Raw genomic sequence first — 15014 nt, forward strand, 5'->3', positions numbered from 1 at the left:
TTTTTTGCTATAGGGGAAAAGCCTGTTGCATTAAAGCGAATTCCCTCACTAGCAATGGATTTTATGCTATTTTCAAATTTTCAGCATTCCTTGGTTTGTAAGCGATTTGAAAGCACAGTATATTCTATATCTATTTGAAACAAAATTGTGCTTAGCTTAGACAGTGTGCTTATCTCTTTTCCTTTTGACATATATATTCCAATATAAATATTTATATAAATTTGATTGATCAGAATAGGAAGTATAGTACAACAGTCATGAAGGTCCTCTGATGTGTCACATTACCTAGGTGATAGTTCTTCAGACTAGCACTAATCTAGATATTGCTGTAAAGGTAATTTAAAATGTGATTAAAATCCACAATAAGCTGGAAATATTGTAGATAATGTGGGTGGGATTGACTTAATCAGTTGGAATGCCATAAAAGAAGAGCTGAGGTTACTCTGGAAAAGCAGAAATTCTGCCTGTGTACAGTGGTCCCAGCCAATGCCACAGAGTTCCAGCCTGACTTTCCTAATGGTATCCCCTACCTTTTGGACTTGCCTATCCAACCCCTGTGATCATCTGAGCCAATTATTTGATATATATATATATATATATATACCAAATATATATATATATCTATTATATATCCTACTTGATACATTTTGCTGGTCTAATCCTGACTGATAAAGTGGTCAAGAGTATAAACTCTCAAACCAAATTGCCTGAAATTAAATCCTGTGCATTCTTTTTAATAGCTTCCTGACCTTGATAATTTTACTACTTGTGTCCTTGTTTCTTTTCTTATAACAGGAATATGAATACTTTCCTTCTTAGAAACTTGTTGAGCGGATTGAAGAAGTTGAGACATATAAAATGATCAGAACAAATCCTAGAACATAATACCTAAAATTAGGGTATAATAAGTGTTGAATAAATGTTACTTGCTGTTATTGTTACCATTAGTCCAATGAGCTCTGATTACTAGCCATGTATATCCAAGTTCCTGCCCGTAGCACCATACCACAGCAGGACCAAACTATTTGCAGTTCTCTGTGCACACCAGGATGGCACTCTCCTTCAGTTCCCTTCATCTGGATCACCTTTGCCCCAATACTGGCCTTGTTAGCTCTTTGATACTTTGAAATTTAGCTCAGTGAATGTCTTCTGAGGCAGGCAGAATAATGGCCCTGAAAGATGTCCACATCACAGTCGCTCTGGGAATATGTTGCCATACAGGGCAAAGGAGACTTGACAAATATGACTACAGATGAGAAGGGAAGATGATCTAGGATTATTTGGTGAAGCCAATCTATCCACACAGGTCCTTAAAAGTGGAAAGGGGAGGCAAAAGAGTAGGTTAGCGGGATATAATGGGAAGAGGACTCAACCCAGTGTTGCTACCTTTGAAGTTGGAGGAAGGCACACATGAGCCAAGAAATGTGGGCAGCTGCTAGAAACTAGAAAAGTCAGGAAATGGATCATAGCAAATCATCCAGAAAAGAATGTAACCCTGCTGAACTTTGATTTTAGTGTGGTGAGATCTGTGTCAGGCTTTTAAATTCAAGAACTGTGAGATAATAAACTGATATTGTTCAAGTCACTAGGTTTGTGGTTTGTTACAGCAACAATAGAAAACCAATATATTTCCTCCAGCTACTTCCCTGACTTGCAGAGAAAATAAAATTCCCTTCTCTTCCATTTTATAAAATACTGACCTTGTTCTGTCATTGTCCTGTTCATATTGTACTGAAATTATCTGTCCACCTGTCTACAATGCTATCTATCAACCTTGAGAAAGATAGTGTCTCAAGGTTCAGCATCCTTTTCAAATTTATATATGCAATGCCTGGCCTAGGAGTTCACCAAACATGAGTACATTGAACTGAACCACCATTCTAGTGACTGCAAATCCTCTATTTTGAAAGCAAAATTAACAAACAAACAAAATACACGCTGGGGCTGGATTAGAGGACATGTCCGCTTTTATTATCACCCTGCACATTGCCTTGTCCACCTGGAGGCCATCCAGAGATTTTATGCATAAACTCATCAACTTTAAACTCATTCTTGCCTCAGAACACATTCTTTCATCAACCAAATTACACTTCCACAATGCCTGGGATATGATTGGACCTTCCATCCATACCTCGACCTTCTTTGTTAAAAATTTTCTCCTTGCCCACCCTCCCTCAAATTTCCTTTCTATATAGACCAATCCTTGAAACCAATCAGACATCTGATGAGTAGTCCCAATACTCAGAATTCCTAAGAAAGATAAGGATATCAAGCACTTAACCTTTTTGTTAAAGGAGGAAGAACACAGCCAATGATTTCAGGGAGTGAACCAAAATATTATAATTTAGCCACAAATATAGCAACTTATGGGAGTGTTTCTGGTTAGAATACAAACAAGTTTGTTTCTTAAAAAATAAAATTTCGTGACTTTTTTTCCTACTTCCATTTTGACATCTCTTTATGATCTCAACTAGTAAAATCAGTGCCACTTCTAATGTCCTTGTCAGTTCTGGTAGTTGTATGATAGGAGGAGGGAGGATTTAGCAGTCAAAACTGAGTTGAGTCTAACCTTACAGGGAATGTGCCATTTTGACTAGGACATCTGGTCATAGCCTTAGGTAAGTAGAGAAATTTCCCTGTAGCTTGGTGACATGAACATTACCTTCAGCAAAAGCTGAAACAGAACTTTCCAGAAGGTTTCTGTGGTATCCAGTTACTACTTCTGTCCTTCCAGAAAGGGTAAGAGCCTGAAGGGGAACAGACTGATCACAGGGTGGTTACAGGAGGAATGTTGAAGAATTTCTTCGTGAATGCTGACACAGAGGATTTGCTTATATAGAGCTGTTGTGCAGACAAGAAAAGAGATGCAAAATATGGTCACATTAGCATGATGGGTGCATGGATGACATGGTCAGGCCAAGTAAATACTGACTGTCCATATTTAATTCCAGTAGCTTCTCTCAGCTCATTCTTCTAAACGATACTAAATCCCATTTCTACATTGATGAATCAGATAAAATTGATTCCCCAAGGTGTTTTTATTTAATATTTGTCCCTTGCAAAGAACATGGACCCTTTTAAAACAGCATAAACAAAGGGGGACTTTCTGTTTGTGAGATAGAGAATCCTACAAACACCAGCAAGAACAAATAAAGCCTGGTTTTGGAGCAACTATATACTTACAGGGCATCTCCCTGTTTTGCACAACTTTGCCAGTGTGGATTTTAATCTCTCCCCTTCTCTCTATATGTCTTCTCACCCAAAAGTCCAACATTACTCCCAGTCCCAATTTTAACTAAAGTTTTCATTCATGTACTGAATCATATTTTGGACTGAGTATGTCTGGTATCTCGCAATTTAAATCATTGAGAAAAAGAATCTGATTGTCTCAGCCCAACCCCTGGATTGATTCAAACTGATCAAATCAAGATTAGCCTTGAACTGAATGCTATCACATGGCCTGGGCTATTCCTTACAGACCATTGAAGAATGAGTACTCTAATAATGGTTTAGATTGTTGGAAAAAATGCTGTCGTTCTATTGTAGAGAACTGAAATCTTTTAAAATTCTGTTCTAGGTAGCTTAAAATTCTTCTGTGGAATCTACACAAAAGGATATTGAGCAAATCAGATAGTCTCAGAATTGCAGGTAAAGCCCCAAAGGTGAGATTAACAAAGTGTAATTTCTCTGTTGTTATGGAGACATATGCCAAAAAGTTAAATAATCTGTTCTACAGCACTAAGAGGTAGTCTATCTGGCCCTGAGACCATGACTCCATCACCCTTCACCATTTTATAAGAACAAAAGAGAACTGTTTAGGGAAATGTTTATTGAGCTATGAAATCCATGAGAGTCTGCATCATTAGCCCAGGGAGGAATACTGTGGTTGTTTCCTTAGGTCAAGAGATGTGACAGCTAAAAGGACCACCTATATAGAATAAGGTCACCTGGTGGAAGGAGACAGGAGCAGCTTGTGTCTTTTTCAGAAAACTGCTTGTTCAGAAGAGTAGCTGATATTCACCTTGTTTTGATTTGAATTGGAAGATCAGAAGAGAATCAGATATATCAATTTAGAGAGACAGAACCAGAAACTCTAAATTTAGCTTGGAAAGAACACTTGGCTGGTGGGTTTTCTGTGAGCCACGTGAATAAATTACAGTTGAGCACATGTCATGTTGTCAGTACTCTAGGAAAGAAGACTGAATGTTGTGCTTATAATACAGGCCCAAAGAAAAGTTACAGTTGAGCACAGGCCATCTTGTTTGAATTACAAGGACTAAAGGCAGGTGATGAATGACCATTTAGAAATATTGAGAAATGATGCAATGGGAGTCCTCTAAGTGGGTCTACTGAAGAATGTGCAACATAGCATTGCTCACACATTGATATACATACTTCATTCTTCATATAAAGGCTTCAAAATATCAGTGATCTCTTTACATAGCCCTCCAATCCCTTTACCCAAATCTATAGGAGCCTAAACAAAATGAAACAAAAATAGAGCTTGACAAAGTGAAGAAGGAAATGGTCAGGAAGAGGGCCAGTAGAATAAACCTGCTTCCTTCAGGGTGGGTCTCTCAGGGCGCAGGTTGAGTGTGAGTTAGAATGCGAGGATTGGCGAGACAGAAAGCTAAATCTGGATATGAGAATGATGTTTTAAAGTGACTTAGACAGAAGTATACTTTTTAATGTGTCAAAATGACTTGAAAGCTAAAGGATATGCCCAAGACATTGACATGAAGAGTTAAAGAAGCAAGGTTCGAGAAAATATGTTATAAGTCAATAGCAGGGGACAACAATAAAACTATCTCATGTCATCACCCCATCATAATTCAAGCAGTGTGATAAACCAGTTACATTGTAAGCTAATAAAATATGTTAGGACAATTGGCCCAGAATAAACATTTTGGAAACAAAAAATTTAGGGCAAAATTTATGATTATTTAAAGTATAAAGAAATATAGGAAACAAAAGCCTAATGAAAAAGTGGACAAATAACTACATGCTAGATAAATTGGGAAAAGATTTTGTATGCACAACACTTATAAAGAAAGTAGAAAATGTAAAGAAAAAATCCCATTATTTTGGCTAATGGAATTAAAAATCTTTATATTTTTAAAAACAGCTATCATTTAAAGTCCATTAGACATTCACAGATTTATATTTTTGGTATCATCTATCATGTTTTAATTTATATCATGAATTATGTTATTAATTAATTATCATGTTATTAATTTCAATGTCATTCCTGAACAAAGTCATTTATTTTTTCTTTCTAAGTGTCACAGTTCTTAGTCTTCATTCTTCAATTTTATAACTCTTTGTGGATTTTAAAAATAAGATATAAGTGTATTATTCATTTGCTATATAAAACATGTAATTTTGACTTGGTTATTTAAATTCACATTACCTGGAGATGCCTCTCTGTGAACTGTTGCATATATATATACAAAGTTTTGTTCACCACCCTTGATTTATTTTCAAATGGTCCATAACTTTGAATCAGTTCACTTAAAATGTCTCTTTTCTCACTCAGATTCCACGAGTAGTCCAGTTACTTGTTGATAAGATTGTTTAAGTTTTTGGGTTCTGTGTGCTACATTATATTAACACAATTTCTAAATTTTGACCTCCTAGAATGAACCACTCTTGGTCATCTAGTAAATGTGTGCTTGATTTTTCAGAATTTTAATTTTAATTTTGCATCACTCCAACTTGTCTTAATGAGAGAGAGTGAGATAAAGAGAGAAAAGAGAGGGACCTAATTCATCCAAATTTATGCTTCAGGGGATCAATGAATACTTGCAATTTAATGCAAATTTTAACATGATTGTGTAATTTTATGGAAAAATGTATATTTTTCTTAAAGATTCATGAAGAATTGTCCAAATCAAAAGATGGTTCAAAATCTGCAGTCCAGTAGGTTCGCACTTCGTACCATTTAAGTTAGCTTTCAGTATCAAAGCTGTGACAGGTTTGTAATATGAACTGGTTAAGAAAGCATCAAAAGCATTGATACGTATTGCCAAATTCCTTTCCAGTTGATGACTGCACTACTAATTTTTTAGACTGTTTTTTGGAAAACTATCACCCACTGACCATCAGTTGAAGTTGATATTAAATGAAAAAAAGTTTCACTAGGGAATTCTTCACTGTTTATTTAACTGTTATGAGCTTATTTCCTAATCGGGGTTAATATTTCCCACATTGTGAATAACTTGTCTGGTCCTCTTTTTTTTATTTTTTTTATTTTTTTTTTACTAATTAACAGAATAAAAAGAAATTAACCCAACATTTAAAAATCATACCATTCTACATATGCAATCAGTAATTCTCAACATCATCACATAGATGCATGATCATCGTTTCTTAGTACATTTGCATCGGTTTAGAGGAAGTAGCAACACAACAGAAAAAGATATAGAATGTGAATATAGAGAAAAGAAATAAAAGTAATAATAATAGTAAAAGAAAACAAAACAAAAAACCTATACCTCAGATGCAGCTTCATTCAGTGTTCTGGCATGATTATTTACACTTAGGTATTATTGTGCTGTCCATTTCTGAGTTTTTGTATCTAGTCCTGTTGCACAGTCTGTATCCCTTCAGCTCCAGTTACCCATTATCTTACCCTGTTTCTAACTCCTGCTGGACTCTGTTACCAATGACATATTCCAAGTTTATTCTCGAATGTCCGTTCACATCAGTGGGACCATACAGTATTTGTCCTTTAGTTTTTGGATGGACTCACTCAGCATAATGTTCTCTAGGTCCATCCATGTTATTACATGCTTCATAAGTTTATCTTGTCTTAAAGATGCATAATATTCCATCGTATGTATATACCACAGTTTGTTTAGCCATTCTTATGTTGATGGACATTTTGGCTGTTTCCATCTCTTTGCAATTGTAAATTACGCTGCTATAAATATTGGTGTGGAAATTCCGTTTGTGTCTTTGCCCTTAAGTCCTTTGAGTAGATACCTAGCAATGGTATTGCTGGGTCGTATGGCAATTCTATATTCAGCTTTTTGAGGAACCGCCAAACTGCCTTCCACAGTGGTTGCACCCTTTGACATTCCCACCAACAGTGGATAAGTGTGCCTCTTTCTCCGCATCCTCTCCAGCACTTGTCATTTTCTGTTTTGTTGATAATGGCCATTCTGGTGGGTGTGAGATGATATCTCATTGTGGTTTTGATTTGCATTTCTCTAATGGCCAGGGACATTGAGCATCTCTTCATGTGCCTTTTGTCCATTTGCATTTCCTCCTCTGAGAGGTGTCTATTCAAGTCTTTTTCCCATTTTGTAATTGGGTTGGCTGTCTTTTTGTTGTTGAGTTGAACAATCTCATTATAAATTCTGGATACTAGACCTTTATCTGATATGTCGTTTCCAAATATCATCTCCCATTGTGTAGGCTGTCTTTCTACTTTTTGATGAAGTTCTTTGATGCACAAAAGTGTTTAATTTTGAGGAGTTCCCATTTATTTATTTCCTTCTTCAGTGCTCTTGCTTTAGGTTTAAGGTCCATAAAACTGCCTCCAATTGTAAGATTCATAAGATATCTCCCTACATTTTCCTCTAACTGTTTTATGGTTTTAGACCTAATGTTTAGATCTTTGATCCATTTTGAGTTAACTTTTGTGTAGGGTGTGAGATATGGGTCTTCTTGCATTCTTTTGCATATGGATATCCAGTTCTCTAGGCACCATTTATTGAAGAGACTGTTCTGTCCCAGGTGAGTTGGCTTGACTGCCTTATCAAAAATCAAATGTCCATAGATGAGAGGATCTATATCTAAAGACTCTATTCGATTCCATTGGTCGATATATCTATCTTTATGCCAATACCATGGTGTTTTGCCCACTGTGGCTTCATAATATGCCTTCAAGTCAGGTAGCGCGAGACCTCCAGCTTCGTTTTTTTTCCTCAAGATGTTTTTAGCAATTCGGGGCACCCTGCCCTTCCAGATAAATTTGCTTATTGGTTTTTCTGTTTCTGAAAAATAAGTTGTTGGGATTTTGATTGGTATTGCATTGAATCTGTGAATCAATTTAGGTAGGATTAACATCTTAACTATATTTAGTCTTCCAATCCATGAGCACGGTATGCCCTTCCATCTATTTAGGTCTTCTTTGATTTCTTTTAGCAGTTTTTTGTAGTTTTCTTTATATAGGTTTTTTGTCTCTTTAGTTAAATTTATTCCTAGGTATTTTATTCTTTTAGTTACGATTAGAAATGGGATTCGTTTCTTGATTTCCCCCTCAGCTTGTTCATTACTAGTGTACAGAAATGGTACAGATTTTTGAATGTCGATCTTGCAACCTGCTACTTTGCTGTACTCATTTATTAGCTCTAGTAGCTTTGTTGTGGATTTTTCCAGGTTTTCGACGTACAGTATCATATTGTCTGCAAACAGTGATAGTTTTACTTCTTTCTTTCCAATTTTGATGCCTTGCACTTCTTTTTCTTGTCTAATTGCTTTGGCTAGAACCTCCAACACAATGTTGAATATTAGTGGTGATAGTGGACATCCTTGTCTTGTTCCTGATCTTTCGGGGAAAGTTTTCAATTTTTCCCCATTGAGGATGATATTAGCTGTGGGTTTTTCATATATTCCCTCTATCATTTTAAGGAAGTACCCTTGTATTCCTATCTTTTGAAGTGTTTTCAACAGGAAAGGATGTTGAATCTTGTCAAATGCCTCCTCTGCATCAATTGAGATGATCATGTGATTTTTCTGCTTTGATTTGTTGATATGGTGTATTACATTAATTGGTTTTCTTATGTTGAACCATCCTTGCATACCTGGGATGAATCCTACTTGGTCATGATGTATAATTCTTTTAATGTGTTGTTGGATACGATTTGCTAGAATTTTATTGAGGGTTTTTGCATCTATATTCATTAGAGAGATTGGTCTGTAGTTTTCTTTTTTTGTAATATCTTTGCCTGGTTTTGGTATGAGGGTGATATTGGCTTCATAGAATGAATTAGGTAGTTTTCCCTCCACTTCGATTTTTTTGAAGAGTTTGGGGAGAGTTGGTACTAATTCTTTCTGGAATGTTTGATAGAATTCACATGTGAAGCCGTCTGGTCCTGGACTTTTCTTTTTAGGAAGCTTTTGAATGACTAGTTCAATTTCTTTACTTGTGATTGGTTTGTGGAGGTCATCTATTTCTTCTTGAGTCAAGGTTGGTTGTTCATGCCTTTCTAGGAACTTGTCCATTTCATCTATGTTGTTGTATTTATTAGCATAAAGTTGTTCATAGTATCCTGTTATTACCTCCTTTATTTCTGTGAGGTCAGTAGTTATGTCTTCTCTTCCATTTCTGATCTTATTTATTTGCATGCTCTCTCTTCTTCTTTTTGTCAATCTTGATAAGGGCCCATCAATCTTATTGATTTTCTCATAGAACCAACTTCTGGTCTTATTGATTTTCTCTATTGTTTTCATGTTTTCAATTTCATTTATTTCTGCTCTAATCTTTGTTATTTCTTTCCTTTTGCTTGCTTTGGGGTTAGTTTGCTGTTCTTTCTCCAGTTCTTCCAAGTGGACAGTTAATTCCTGCATTTTTGCAGAAGAATCCTTTTCTTCTTTTCTGATATAGGCATTTAGGGCAATAAATTTCCCTCTTAGCACTGCCTTTGCTGCATTCCATAAGTTTTGATGTGTTGTGTTTTCATTTTCCTTCGCCTTGAGATATTTACTAATTTCTCTTGCAATTTCTTCTTTGACCCACTCGTTGTTTAAAAGTGTGTGGTTGAGCCTCCACGTATTTGTGAATTTTCTGGCACTCGGCCCATTATTGATTTCCAACTTCATTCCTTTATGATCCGAGAAAGTGTTGTGTATGATTTCAATCTTTTTAAATTTGTTAAGACTTGCTTTGCGACCCATCATATGGTCTATCTTTGAGAATGATCCATGAGCACTTGAGGAAAAGGTGTATCCTGCTGTTGTGGGATGTAATGTCCTATAAATGTCTGTTAAGTCTAGCTCATTTATAGTAACATTCAGATTCTGTATTTCTTTACTGATCCTCTGTCTAGATGTTCTGTCCATTGAAGAGAGTGGTGAATTGAAGTCTCCAACTATTATGGTATATGTGTCTATTTCCCTTTTCAGTGTTTGCAGTGTATTCCTCATGTATTTTGGGGCATTCTGGTTCGGTGCGTAAATATTTATGATTGTTATGTCTTCATGTTGAATTGTTCCTTTTATTAGTATATAGTGTCCTTCTTTGTCTCTTTTAACTGTTTTACATTTGAAGTCTAATTTGTTGGATATTAATATAGCCACTCCTGCTCTTTTCTGGTTGTTATTTGCATGAAATATCTTTTCCCAACCTTTCACTTTCAACCTATGTTTATCTTTGGGTCTAAGATGTGTTTCCTGTAGACAGGATATAGAAGGATCCTGTTTTTTTGTTTTTTTTTTATTTTTTTTTTTTTATTTTTTATTAACGGAAAAAAAAAAAAGAAATTAACACAACATTTAGAAATCATACCATTCTACATATGCACTCAGTAATTCTTAACATCATCACATAGATGCATGATCATTGTTTCTTAGTACATTTGCATCGGTTTAGAGGAACTAGCAACACAACAGAAAAAGATATAAAATGTTAATATAAAGAAAAGAAATAAAAGTAGTAGTAATAGTAAAAAACAACAACAAACAAACCAACAAGCAAACAAAAACAAAAAAAACCCTATAGCTCAGATGCAGCTTCATTCAGTATTTTAACATGATTACTTTACAATTAGGTATTATTGTGCTGTCCATTTTTGAGTTTTTGTATCTAGTCCTGTTGCACAGTCTGTATCCCTTCAGCTTCAATTACCCATTGTCTTACCCTGTTTCTAACTCCTGCTGAACTCTGTTACCAATGACATATTTCAAGTTTATTCTCGAATGTCTGTTCACATCAGTGGGACCATACAGTATTTGTCCTTTAACAGCATAATATTCTCTAGGTCCATCCATGTTATTACATGGTTCATAAGTTTATCTTGTCTTAAAGCTGCATAATATTCCATCGTATGTATATACCACAGTTTGTTTAGCCACTCTTCTGTTGATGGAGATTTTGGCTGTTTCCATCTCTTTGCAATTGCAAACAACGCTGCTATAAACATTGGTGTGCAAATGTCCGTTTGTGTCTTTGCCCTTAAGTCCTTTGAGTAGATACCTAGCAATGGTATTGCTGGGTCGTATGGCAATTCTATATTCAGTTTTTTGAGGAACCGCCAAACTGCCTTCCACAGTGGTTGCACCCTTTGACATTCCCACCAACAGTGGATAAGTGTGCCTCTTTCTCCGCATCCTCTCCAGCACTTGTCATTTTCTGTTTTGTTGATAATGGCCATTCTGGTGGGTGTGAGATGATATCTCATTGTGGTTTTGATTTGCATTTCTCTAATGGCCAGGGACATTGAGCATCTCTTCATGTGCCTCTTGGCCATCCGTATTTCTTCTTCTGGTAGGTGTCTGTTTAAGTCTTTTTCCCATTTTGTAATTGGGTTGGCTGTCTTTTTGTTGTTGAGTTGAATAATCTCTTTATAAATTCTGGATACTAGACCTTTATCTGATATGTCGTTTCCAAATATTGTCTCCCATTGTGTAGGCTGTCTTTCTACTTTCTTGATGAAGTTCTCTGATGCACAAAAGTGTTTAATTTTGAGGAGCTCCCATTTATTTATTTCCTTCTTCAGTGTTCTTGCTTTAGGTTTAAGGTCCATAAAACCACCTCCAGTTGTAAGATCCATAAGATATCTCCCAACATTTTCCTCTATCTGTTTTATGGTCTTAGACCTAATGTTTAGATCTTTGATCCATTTTGAGTTAACTTTTGTATAGGGTGTGAGAGATGGGTCTTTTTTCATTCTTTGGCATATGAATATCCAGTTCTCTAGGCACCATTTATTGAAGAGACTGCTCTGTCCCAGGTGAGTTGGCTTGACTGCCTTATCAAAGATCAAATGTCCATAGATGAGAGGGTCTATATCTGAGCACTCTATTCGATTCCATTGGTCGATATATCTATCTTTATGCCAATACCATGGTGTTTTGACCACTGTGACTTCATAGTATGCCTTAAAGTCAGGCAGCGCGAGACCTCCAGCTTCGTTTTTTTTCCTCAAGATGTTTTTACCAATTCGGGGCACCCTGCCCTTCCAGATAAATTTGCTTATTGGTTTTTCTATTTCTGAAAAATAAGTTGTTGGGATTTTGATTGGTATTGCATTGAATCTGTAAATCAATTTAGGTAGGATTGACATCTTAACTATATTTAGTCTTCCAATCCATGAGCACGGTATGCCCTTCCATCTATTTAGGTCTTCTGTGATTTCTTTTAACAGTTTTTTGTAGTTTTCTTTATATAGGTTTTTTGTCTCTTTGGTTAAATTTATTCCTAGGTATTTTATTCTTTTAGTTGCGATTGTAAATGGGATTCGTTTCTTGATTTCCGCCTCAGCTTGCTCATTACTAGTGTATAGAAAAGCTACAGATTTTTGAATGTTGATCTTGTAGCCTGCTACTTTGCTGTACTCATTTATTAGCTCTAGTAATTTTGTTGTGGATTTTTCTGGGTTTTCTACATATAGTATCATATCGTCTGCAAACAGTGATAGTTTTACTTCTTCCTTTCCTATTTTGATGCCTTGTATTTCTTTTTCTTGCCTAATTGCTCTGGCTAGAACTTCCAACACAATGTTGAATAATAGTGGTGATAGTGGACATCCTTGTCTTGTTCCTGATCTTAGGGGGAAAGTTTTCAATTTTTCCCCATTGAGGATGATATTAGCTGTGGGTTTTTCATATATTCCCTCTATCATTTTAAGGAAGTTCCCTTGTATTCCTATCTTTTGAAGTGTTTTCAGCAGGAAAGGATGTTGAATCTTGTCAAATGCCTTCTCTGCATCAATTGAGATGATCATGTGATTTTTCTGCTTTGATTTGTTGATATGGTGTATTACATTAATTGATTTTCTTATGTTGAACCATCCTTGCATACCTGGGATGAATCCTACTTGGTCATGATGTATAATTCTTTTAATGTGTTGTTGGATACGATTTGCTAGAATTTTATTGAGGATTTTTGCATCTGTATTCATTAGAGAGATTGGTCTGTAGTTTTCTTTTTTTGTAATATCTTTGCCTGGTTTTGGTATGAGGGTGATGTTGGCTTCATAGAATGAATTAGGTAGTTTTCCCTCCACTTCGATTATGTTGAAGAGTTTGAGGAGAGTAGGTACTAATTCTTTCTGGAATGTTTGATAGAATTCACATGTGAAGCCGTCTGGTCCTGGACTTTTCTTTTTAGGGAGCTTTTGAATAACTAATTCAATCTCTTTACTTGTGATTGGCTTGTTGAGGTCGTCTATTTCTTCTTGAGTCAAAGTTGGTTGTTCATGTCTTTCCAGGAACCTGTCCATTTCTTCTAAATTGTTGTATTTATTAGCGTAAAGTTGTTCATAGTATCCTGTTATTACCTCCTTTATTTCTGTGAGGTCAGTAGTTATGTCTCCTCTTTCATTTCTAATCTTATTTATTTGCATCCTCTCTCTTCTTCTTTTTGTCAATCTTGCTAAGGGCCCATCAATCTTGTTGATTTTCTCATAGAACCAACTTCTGGTCTTATTGATTTTCTCTATTGTTTTCATGTTTTCAATTTCATTTATTTCTGCTCTAACCTTTGTTATTTCTTTCCTTTTGCTTGCTTTGGGATTAGTTTGCTGTTCTTTCTCCAGTTCTTCCAAGTGGACAGTTAATTCCTGCATTTTTGCCTTTTCTTCTTTTCTGATAAAGGCATTTAGGGCAATAAATTTCCCTCTTAGCACTGCCTTTGCTGCGTCCCATAAGTTTTGATATGTTGTATCTTCATTTTCATTTGCCTCTAGGTATTTACTAATTTCTCTTGCAATTTCTTCTTTGACCCACTTGTTGTTTAAGAGTGTGTTGTTGAGCCTCCATGTATTTATGAATTTTCTGGCCCTCCGCCTATTATTGATTTCCAACTTCATTCCTTTATGATCCGAGAAAGTGTTGTGTATGATTTCAATATTTTTAAATTTGTTAAGACTTGCTTTGTGACCCAGCATATGGTCTATCTTTGAGAATGATCCATGAGCACTTGAAAAAAAGGTGTATCCTGCTGTTGTGGGATGTAATGTCCTATAAATGTCTGTTAAGTCAAGTTCATTTATAGTAATATTCAGGTTCTCTATTTCTTTATTCATCCTCTGTGTAGATGTTCTGTCCATTGATGAGAGTGGTGAATTGAAGTCTCCAACTATTATGGTATATGTGTCTATTTCCCTCTTCAGTGTTTGCAGTGTATTCCTCATGTATTTTGGGGCATTCTGGTTCGGTGCGTAAATATTTATGATTGTTATTTCTTCATGTTGAATTGTTCCTTTTATTAGTATATAGTGTCCTTCTTTGTCTCTTTTAACTGTTTTACATTTGAAGTCTAATTTGTTGGATATTAATATAGCCACTCCTGCTCTTTTCTGGTTGTTATTTGCATGAAATATCTTTTCCCAACCTTTCACTTTCAACCTATGTTTATCTTTGGGTCTAAGATGTCTTTCCTGTAGACAGGATATAGAAGGATCCTGTTTTTTAATCCATTCTGCCAATCTATGTCTTTTGATTGGGGAATTCAGTCCATTAACATTAAGTGTTATTACTTATGGATAATATTTTCCTCTAACATTTTGCCTTTTGTATTATATATATCATATCTGATTTTCCTTCTTTCTACACTCTTCCCCATACCTCTCTCTTCTGTCTTTTTGTATCTGACTCTAGTGCTCCCTTTAGTATTTCTTGCAGAGCTGGTCTCTTGGTCACAAATTCTCTCAGTGACTTTTTGTCTGAGAATTTTTTAATTTCTCCCTCATTTTTGAAGGACAATTTTGCTGGATATATGAGTCTTGGTTGGCAGTTTTTCTCTTTTAGTGATTTAAATATATCATCCCACTGTCTTCTAGCTTCCA

At 35.6% G+C, this 15014-nt stretch overlaps 1 long non-coding RNA gene across 4 annotated transcripts in view; it reads left to right on the forward strand.

The window, feature by feature from the left end:
* LOC143647101 (uncharacterized) overlaps positions 1-15014 on the forward strand; it is a 129963-nt gene that overhangs the window by 101753 nt on the left and 13196 nt on the right. The window contains exon 6 of one of the 4 annotated variants that reach the window (XR_013157856.1): positions 3578-5027. The exons of the other annotated variants lie outside the window; for them this stretch is intronic. This is a non-coding gene — a long non-coding RNA (uncharacterized LOC143647101). Of the gene's footprint in view, positions 1-3577; positions 5028-15014 lie in introns of those variants that run through there. 4 annotated transcript variants of the gene reach the window in all.

This window comes from Tamandua tetradactyla, chromosome 9 (genome assembly GCF_023851605.1).
Source record: "Tamandua tetradactyla isolate mTamTet1 chromosome 9, mTamTet1.pri, whole genome shotgun sequence".
NCBI classification, from domain to species: domain Eukaryota; kingdom Metazoa; phylum Chordata; class Mammalia; order Pilosa; family Myrmecophagidae; genus Tamandua; species Tamandua tetradactyla.